This window comes from Engystomops pustulosus, unplaced genomic scaffold (genome assembly GCF_040894005.1).
Source record: "Engystomops pustulosus unplaced genomic scaffold, aEngPut4.maternal MAT_SCAFFOLD_362, whole genome shotgun sequence".
NCBI lineage: Eukaryota > Metazoa > Chordata > Amphibia > Anura > Leptodactylidae > Engystomops > Engystomops pustulosus.
The window spans coordinates 15,305-25,000 of NW_027285241.1; the positions used below are offsets into that span (position 1 = coordinate 15,305).

General features: G+C 63.2%; 1 non-coding gene across 1 annotated transcript in view; it reads left to right on the top strand.

Moving 5' to 3' along the window:
* Positions 1 to 9,473: 9,473 nt before the first annotated feature.
* The window catches only part of LOC140111017 (18S ribosomal RNA), a 1,884-nt gene continuing 1,661 nt past the window's right edge, over positions 9,474 to 9,696 (top strand). Inside the window, exon 1 of the ribosomal RNA XR_011851781.1 lies at positions 9,474 to 9,696. This exon is cut by the window's right edge and continues 1,661 nt beyond it. This is a non-coding gene — a ribosomal RNA (18S ribosomal RNA).

The window sequence follows — 9,696 nt, forward strand, 5'->3', positions numbered from 1 at the left end:
AACTGTCAGGCGGGCACCTCTCGGAAGAACCGCAGACCAAAACGACCGGTAAAAATTTTGGGCGATCCGACCCGTAGTGCACCTTCGGCGGCAGAGAAAAGCAACAAAAATACCGGTCAGAGAAGGGGAGTTTTGGTCGACTCTGCCAGGTTTTTGCACTAAGTCAGATCCGTAATGCCAGCGGGACTGAGTCGCTCTTGCGTGCCGTGGTCCTGGAAGCCTGCTCGGACAGAGTGGTCCTTCGGGTCCCGCGGGAAGGGGCATTTCATGTTCCTCTGCGGGAGGTGGTCCATTTTCTGCGGGAAATGGCGAGCCCCATCGGCTACAAGAGTGTGTAGGTCCCGCTCAACAGTCTACGTCCTTAACCATCGGGGACTTTGTAGATTTTGCCCAAAATCGCTCTCCGCAGAACAGAGCGTGAGGTCTCCGCGGCGGAGGCCGGAAAAGGTGCGAGGTGAGCGGCATGGTATGACTGGGCTCGTGCCGCTCACTGCTACCCGGAGCGTGGCGCCCTCCGGGTACAAGGCTAGCCGGGGCGAGTAGGTGGGATGACGGGCGCATAAGCAACGCCGTCCCCGCCGTACAAGGTGCCGGTGGCCTGGCGAACCACCGGCGTAAGGCTAGCCAAGGGCGTACCGCGGGGCAGAGGGCGCATAAGCCACGCTCTCTCTCCATCCCACCAGCACAAGCGAAAAATTTTCAAAGTGTGGGAGAACCGGCTTCCCGACCGGTGGCACTCTGCCTCTCGCTGCCGCCCTCCTGGAAGCGTCCTCGGTCACTCGGAGTACGGCAGATTTAAGAGCTCCGGAATGGTGAAAAAGAACCGGAGAGAGGGCGACTCCGGCTTCTCCCTGCCGGGCGAGGACCACCGCAGGCGGCGGGGACCTCTGACAGGAGGCGGCGCCGCGGCAGGCTTTCTAAGTGCCTGGGCTTTTGGCCTCGGCGAAAGTCGAAAAAATTATGCGGTCGGAGCTGTCTGCCCCGGCCGGGGAAGGCTCACCGCCGGGGGCTGCCAACCCCTGGCTTGCCCGCTGGATGGCCTTTCGGAGGCTGCTGAAAAAGAACTGTCAGGCGGGCACCTCTCGGAAGAACCGCAGACCAAAACGACCGGTAAAAATTTTGGGCGATCCGACCCGTAGTGCACCTTCGGCGGCAGAGAAAAGCAACAAAAATACCGGTCAGAGAAGGGGAGTTTTGGTCGACTCTGCCAGGTTTTTGCACTAAGTCAGATCCGTAATGCCAGCGGGACTGAGTCGCTCTTGCGTGCCGTGGTCCTGGAGGCCTGCTCGGACAGAGTGGTCCTTCGGGTCCCGCGGGAAGGGGCATTTCATGTTCCTCTGCGGGAGGTGGTCCATTTTCTGCGGGAAATGGCGAGCCCCTTCGGCTGCAAGAGTGTGTAGGTCCCGCTCAACAGTCTACGTCCTTAACCATCGGGGACTTTGTAGATTTTGGTCAAGATCGCCCCCCGCATGTCCTAGCGGGAGGTCTCCGCGGCGGAGGCCGGAAAAGGTGCGAGGTGAGCGGCATGGTATGACTGGGCTCGTGCCGCTCACTGCTACCCGGAGCGTGGCGCCCTCCGGGTAAAAGGCTAGCCGGGGCGAGTAGGTGGGTTGACGGGCGCATAAGCCACGCCGTCCCCGCCGTACAAGGTGCCGGTGGCCTGGCGAACCACCGGCGTAAGGCTAGCCAAGGGCGTACCGCGGGGCAGAGGGCGCATAAGCCACGCTCTCTCTCCATCCCACCAGCACAAGCGAAAAATTTTCAAAGTGTGGGAGAACCGGCTTCCCGACCGGTGGCACTCTGCCTCTCGCTGCCGCCCTCCTGGAAGCGTCCTCGGTCACTCGGAGTACGGCAGATTTAAGAGCTCCGGAATGGTGAAAAAGAACCGGAGAGAGGGCGACTCCGGCTTCTCTCTGCCGGGCGAGGACCACCGCAGGCGGCGGGGACGTCTGACAGGAGACGGCGCTGCGGGCAGGCTTTAAAAGTGCATGGGGTTTTGGCCTCGGCGAAAGTCGAAAAAATTATGCGGTCGGAGCTGTCTGCCCTGGCCGGGGAAGGCTCACCGCCGGCGGCTGCCAACCCCTGGCTTGCCCGCTGGATGGCCTTTCGGAGGCTGCTGAAAAAGAACTGTCAGGCGGGCACCTCTCGGAAGAACCGCAGACCAAAACGACCGGTAAAAATTTTGGGCGATCCGACCCTCAGTGCACCTTCGGCGGCAGAGAAAAGCAACAAAAATACCGGTCAGAGAAGGGGAGTTTTGGTCGACTCTGCCAGGTTTTTGCACTAAGTCAGATCCGTAATGACAGCGGGACTGAGTCGCTCTTGCGTGCCGTGGTCTTGGAAGCCTGCTCGGACAGAGTGGTCCATCGGGTCCCGCGGGAAGGGGCATTTCATGTTCCTCTGCGGGAGGTGGTCCATTTTCTGCGGGAAATGGCGAGCCCCTTCGGCTGCAAGAGTGTGTAGGTCCCGCTCAACAGTCTACGTCCTTAACCATCGGGGACTTTGTAGATTTTGGTCAAGATCGCCCCCCGCATGTCCTAGCGGGAGGTCTCCGCGGCGGAGGCCGGAAAAGGTGCGAGGTGAGCGGCATGGTATGACTGGGTTCGTGCCGCTCACCGTTACCCGGAGCGTGGCGCCCTCCGGGTAAAAGGCTAGCCGGGGCGAGTAGGTGGGATGACGGGCGCATAAGCAACGCCGTCCCCGCCGTACAAGGTGCCGGTGGCCTGGCGAACCACCGGCGCAAGGCTAGCCAGGGCGTACCGCGGGGCAGAGGGCGCATAAGCCACGCTCTCTCTCCATCCCACCAGCACAAGCGAAAAAATTTCAAAGTGTGGGAGAACCGGCTTCCCGACCGGTGGCACTCTGCCTCTCGCTGCCGCCCTCCTGGAAGCGTCCTCGGTCACTCGGTGTCCGGCAGATTTCAGAGCTCCGGAATGGTGAAAAAGAACCGGTGAGAGGGCGAATCCGGCTTCTCTCTGCCGGGCGAGGACCACCGCAGGCGGCAAGGGACGTCTGCCAGGAGACGGCGCTGCGGGCAGGCTTTAAAAGTGCATGGGGTTTTGGCCTCGGCGAAAGTCGAAAAAATTTTGCGGTCGGAGCTGTCTGCCCCGGCCGGGGAAGGCTCACCGCCGGCGGCTGCCAACCCCTGGCTTGCCCGCTGGATGCCCTTTCGGAGGCTGCTGAAAAAGAACTGTCAGGCGGGCACCTCTCGGAAGAACCGCAGACCAAAACGACCGGTAAAAATTTTGGGCGATCCGACCCTCAGTGCACCTTCGGCGGCAGAGAAAAGCAACAAAAACACCGGTCAAAGAAGGGAGGTTTTGGTCGACTCTGCCTGGTTTTTGCACAAAGTCAGATCCGTAATGCCAGCGGGACTGAGTCGCTTTTGCGTGCCGTGGTCCTGGAGGCCTGCTCGGACAGAGCGGTCCTTCGGGTCCCGCGGGAAGGGGCATTTCATGTTCCTCTGCGGGAGGTGGTCCATTTTCTGCGGGAAATGGCGAGCCCCATCGGCTACAAGAGTGTGTAGGTCCCGCTCAACAGTCTACGTCCTTAACCATCGGGGACTTTGTAGATTTTGGCAGAAATCGCCCCCCGCAGGTCCTAGCGGGAGGTCTCCGCGGCGGAGGCCGGAGAGGGCGCGAGGTGAGCGGCATGGTATGACTGGGTTCGTGCCGCTCACTGGTACCCGGAGCGTGGCGCCCTCCGGGTAAAAGGCTAGCCGGGGCGAGTAGGTGGGTTGACGGGCGCATAAGCCACGCCGTCCCCGCCGTACAAGGTGCCGGTGGCCTGGCGAACCACCGGCGTAAGGCTAGCCGAGGGCGTACCGCGGGGCAGAGGGCGCATAAGCCACGCTCTCTCTCCATCCCACCAGAACAAGCGAAAAATTTTCAAAGTGTGGGAGAACCGGCGACCCGACCGGTGGCACTCTGCCTCTCGCTGCCGCCCTCCTGGAAGCGTCCTCGGTCACTCGGTGTCCGGCAGATTTCAGAGCTCCGGAATGGTGAAAAAGAACCGGAGAGGGGGCGACTCCGGCTTCTCTCTGCCGGGCGAGGACCACCGCAGGCGGCAAGGGACGTCTGACAGGAGACGGCGCTGCGGGCAGGCTTTAAAAGTGCATGGGGTTTTGGCCTCGGCGAAAGTCGAAAAAATTTTGCGGTCGGAGCCGTCTGCCCCGGCCGGGGAAGGCTCACCGCCGGCGGCTGCCAACCCCTGGCTTGCCCGCTGGATGGCCTTTCGGAGGCTGCTGAAAAAGAACTGTCAGGCGGGCACCTCTCGGAAGAACCGCAGACCAAAACGACCGGTAAAAATTTTGGGCGATCCGACCCTCAGTGCACCTTCGGCGGCAGAGAAAAGCATCAAAAATACCGGTCAAAGAAGCGAGGTTTTGGTCGACTCTGCCAGGTTTTTGCACAAAGTGTTGGCATCGTGCGGCGTCGCGCTTTGCCGTACCGTATCCCCAATGGAGCGGCGCCCGGCGGGGTAGGCTAGCCATGTGAGGTCGAGGGCGGGAGGACGGGACGTAAGCCAGGCCGTTCTCCACAAGAAATTCCGGACGCGGAGACCCCTTCTCCGCCCTACGGTCCCCAATGGGGTGGCGCCCGGCGGGTGAGGCTAGCCATGGGAGGACGGGACGTAAGCCAGGCCGTTCTCCACAAGAAATTCCGTACGCGGAGACCCCTTCTCCGCCCTACGGTCCCCAATGGGGTGGCGCCCGGCGGGTGAGGCTAGCCATGTGAGGTCGAGGGCGGGAGGACGGGACGTAAGCCAGGCCGTTCTCCACAAGTAAATTCCGGACGCGGAGACCCCTTCTCCGCCCTACGGTCCCCAATGGGGTGGCGCCCGGCGGGTGAGGCTAGCCGTGTGAGGTCGAGGGCGGGAGGACGGGACGTAAGCCAGGCCGTTCTCCACAAGTAAATTCCGGACGCGGAGACCCCTTCTCCGCCCTACGGTCCCCAATGGGGTGGCGCCCGGCGGGTGAGGCTAGCCATGTGAGGTCGAGGGCGGGAGGACGGGACGTAAGCCAGGCCGTTCTCCACAAGTAAATTCCGGACGCGGAGACCCCTTCTCCGCCCTACGGTCCCCAATGGGGTGGCGCCCGGCGGGTGAGGCTAGCCATGTGAGGTCGAGGGCGGGAGGACGGGACGTAAGCCAGGCCGTTCTCCACAAGTAAATTCCGGACGCGGAGACCCCTTCTCCGCCCTACGGTCCCCAATGGGGTGGCTCCCGGCGGGTGAGGCTAGCCATGTGAGGTCGAGGGCGGGAGGACGGGACGCAAGCCAGGCCGTTCTCCACAAACTCCCAGCGGTAGAGTCTCGGCTCTCCGCTCTTTTGATCGATCTGACACAGCGCGATCCGGCGGGGCAGGGCACTTTGCTCGGTCAGGGGTATTGGCCCCGGCCGGTTTATGGTAAAGCGTTCCTTAGCCTCAGTCTTGGTCGCGCATCAATCCCCCGCTCCCCGTGAGCGGCTGTCGTCCTCTGCCTAAGGTTGTGTAGCGCGGTGCCAGTGTGGTCCTCGCACGGCCCCGCTCCTGCCACAGCGGTAGGACTCTCTGCTTCGGCTGAGGTTTGCTACGAAGCGTATGGAACGGGCGTACTCCACCGTACCGTGGGTGGGGGGCGGCGGCGGCGGCGGCAGCGTCCAGCGCGGAGCTCCGGCTCCCGCGGCAGCGCCTCGCCTAGTGTCCCTCGGGCAAGTCCAATCGCCCCCCGCCCGGTCGGAGAGCGCAGACACACCTCTGTGTCCACGGTTTATTTCCGCAGCACGAAAAGGGACGGCTCCCGCCTGCTCCTCGCGGCGGCGACGAGGCTTAGACCCACCGTGGCGTATCCGCGGTAGGTATGCTCGTCGGTCGGAGGAGCGGTTGCGGTCGAGTGGTCCCCAGTGTACCCTGTTAGCGCTGCCCGCCTACGCCTGAAGAGCTGCGGACCGAGAAAAAGGTTCGCTCCGCTGCTGACGGCGAAGCGCGCGGCACGCCGCGGAAGAGGAGAGGGAGCGGTCGCCCCCGGGGCGGCTCCCCTCCGAGTCCGGCAGAAGCAGAGATTGTAGCGGAGGGGGGGGTTTCTAAATTCCCCGGGCGTGTTATCCCCAGCGGTAGCCTTTGAACTCTTCAACCGCAAGCACGATCGCACGTTCACAGCACCCGTCACTAGGAGCCGGGCCAGAGGCGGGCGGCAGACGAAACCGACATGAGCGCTTAAGGGTATTGCACCCCCGGCGCCCAGACCCTGGAAATTGAGTCTGCCCCCAAAGCCCACCCGCGTCCTCCTTGGCGCTCCCGGAGTACATGGTCGTAGATGGGCCATCGGTCGCTAATGCCAAACTGCGTCCCAGGGGTGCGTCCCCTCTGACCAACGGCAGACCCATCCCTCTCGCCAATCCGCGGATCCCCGCCAGGTCCCGAACAGGGCTCGTCCTTTAGCGTTTCAAATGCGCCCTCCCCGCCATACGAGGGGTTGAGGACCGTAGCCTTCCCTTACGAGAGGCACCAGGGGTGCGCCTGCTCGAGGGCCCGGCCGTGGGCGTAACGCTTGGGCCGCCCGGGGGAGTCGGTAGACCATGGGAGACCAACACTCGCACACGAACGTTGCCCGTGCTTTTGTGGAAGAGAGCTTCTTGCGAGGTTGTCGCTGCGGTGGCGCCCGGACAAACCCTATCCCTAAAACTTCTGGGGAATTGGCGTCTAAGCCTGCACCCTGCTCGGTATCCCTGCACCCACGAAGGGGGCCGTGGAAGGCTTGGGGTCGCGCCGGCGAAACCGACCGGATGCCCGGGGTACTGAACCCCCGGGGTCCCACCCTGGAAATTGAGCCGTCCGACCCCGCCACGTCTTCCTAGTGCTCTCCTTGGCTCCCCCGCCTGTGGGCATCGTTAGGGGCTGCGGTCATCAGCGCCGGCTAAGCTTCGGCAACACGGCCGACCCACCCCTTCGGCGCCTGGGGGTGCCTGGTCCCAGTCCGGGCCGTTCCGTAGGGGCGGCTATCCCTTACATGAGGGACTCGGTGCGTCCGCTCGGGCTGCGGGGCTCCGGCTCCGACAGCCGGGGAGCTGGTTTTGACCGCGGGCCTCCACGGGAACCGGCAGGGACCGGACTAGGCGTCAAGCCGAAAATAACCCCGGCACCCTCTGCTTCCAAAGCGAGGGGACCTTTGGCCGAGCGGGGGCACCGGAAGCCGAACCGACCCCAACCCCTCTTCCTACCCCAGGGCTGGGCTGACCAATCCCCTGATCGGGTCTAAAATGGAAGAAGGGGATTCGAGGGAAGGGGCTGGCGGAAGGCAGTTGCCCGACGGAGTAGGCGAAGGCCAGGCCGTTTCCGAGTCCCGAGCAGAGGAGGGCGAACTCGGCTCTTCATCGACCGACGGCGAGGCGAGGGCGGTGGCTGCCGCGGGGAAGACTCCATTGCTCGTCAGCGCGCTAGGAGCGGGGCCGACTGGCTGCTCGGGGTATGGCATCCCCGGGGGCCCACCCTGGAAATCTTCGCTCCTCAGCCGCTGCAGGTTATAAGGTCCCGCCGCGCGTAAGCGCTCAACTCTCCGACCCACGGATGTCGAGCCCATGGTGAGCCGGCCGTTTCGTACGGGGAAAAGGGGTCCTCTGGCCCCACATCGATCGAGGGGGTTTAGATCCGCGGAGGCACGCACCGCGAGGCGAATCGCTGCTTTTCCCCAAGAGGTTAACCTTCAAACCACCGAGTAGGTTCGGGGCAGGGCCGACAGTCTGCACTGGGGTATTGCATCCCTGGTGGGGCGACCCTGGAAATCTCTGCCCCTTTCCACTCTTTCGGTTGGGCCTCTCGTCGGGGCGAGCGTAAGTCGGCAAGCAGACGTGGGAAGAGGCTTCTTACCGGTGACACTCCCTTCGTGAGAGAGGCAGGTACTCGCCCCGGACCCCGGTCCAAATCTGCGCGGGCCGGACGGCCTCGGCCCTAGCCGAAGGCCGCTCCCGCGAAGCCAGGGAGCCGAAAAAAAAACCCCGACACCCTCCGCGACCTCGCGTGCTTCCAAAGCGAGGGGAAACTTTGGCCGAGCGGGGCACCCGAAGCCGAACCGACCCCAACCCCTCTTCTTACCCCAGGGCTGGGCTGACCAATCCCCTGATCGGGTCTAAAATGGAAGAAGGGGATTCGAGGGAAGGGGCTGGCGGAAGGCAGTTGCCCGACGGAGTAGGCGAAGGCCAGGCCGTTTCCAAATCCCGAGCCAGAGGAGGGCGAACGACGTTCTTCATCGACCGACGGCGAGGCTAGGGCGAGGGCGGTGGCTGCCGCGGGGAAGACTCCATTGCTTGCCAGCGTGCTAGGAGCGGGGCCGACAGGCTGCTCGGGGTATGGCATCCCCGGGGGCCCACCCTGGAAATCTTCGCTCCTCAGCCGCTGCAGGTTATAAGGTCCCGCCGCGCGTAAGCGCTCAACTCCCCGACCCACGGACGTCGAGCCCATGGTGAGCTGACAGTTTCGTACGGGGAAAAGGGGTCCTCTGGCCCCACATCGATCGAGGGGGTTTAGATCCGCGGAGGCACGCACCGCGAGGCGAATCGCTGCTTTTCCCCAAGAGGTTAACCTTCAAACCACCGAGTAGGTTCGGGGCAGGGCCGACTGTCTGCACTGGGGTATTGCATCCCTGGTGGGGCGACCCTGGAAATCTCTGCCCCTTTCCACTCTTTCGGTTGGGCCTCTCGTCGGGGCGAGCGTAAGTCGGCAAGCAGACGTGGGAAGAGGCTTCTTACCGGTGACACTCCCTTCGTGAGAGAGGCAGGTACTCGCCCCGCACCCCGGTCCAAATCTGCTCGGTCCGGCCGTCGTCGGCCCTAGCCGAAGGCCGCTCCCGCGAAGCCAGGCGATCCGAACCGAGGATCCGCGCGAGCCTTCTCCAAGCCCTCTGCCGGGCGCTGGTGTTGAAAGCGTAGCGGACCCTGTTCGCCGGAGCGATAGGAGCGGAGCACCGGTCCCGCAGGGTTGAAAGCTGGGTAGCAGCGCCGTAGCTTCCCTCCCAGCCTTCCCCCGGACCTGGCGCCCGATCCCCTCCGCTCCTCTGTGCGTTGGCGGGCGGCGCTGCATGGGTACGTCGCGACGGCTCCTATCGTCTCTCTCGCTTAACAGTGTGGAGAGGTGGTGGTGGAGCCGTCCGACACTCGAGGTGCTGAAGTTGAGCGTCCAATGCTTTCCTTCTATGCGCAGCCTACAGGAGCTGTCCGAGCTTCGGAGGTGCTGATGGAGGTGAGAGTCGAGCGCCACTTCTTGGCTGAACTGAGTGGGGAAAGCCAGCGGCTGCGAGAGGGAGGGGAAGGGAAGGCTTTTTCGGGTCCTTGGAAGGGACCGAGAGCATCTTTCTTGCCCCCCTGCCCTAAGCTCCATCCAATGTTGTCTGCGAGGTCTTCTCCGGCGGCGGAGAAGCGCTGCGGTAGCAGCAGCAGCAACGAGCGTTCCCATTAGCTCACGGAGCCTGACTCCAAGAGTCTACCCCTCAGAGCTCGGCTACCTGGTTGATCCTGCCAGTAGTATATGCTTGTTTTAAAGATTAAGCCATGCATGTCTAAGTACTGACTATTCTTTACGGTGAAACTGCGAATGGCTCATTAAATCAGTTATGGTTCCTTTGATCGTTCCGCATTGATGATGTGCTACTCGGATAACTGTGGCAATTCTAGAGCTAATACGTGCCCAAGAGCGCTGCCCTCCAGAAAGGCGTGCATTTATCA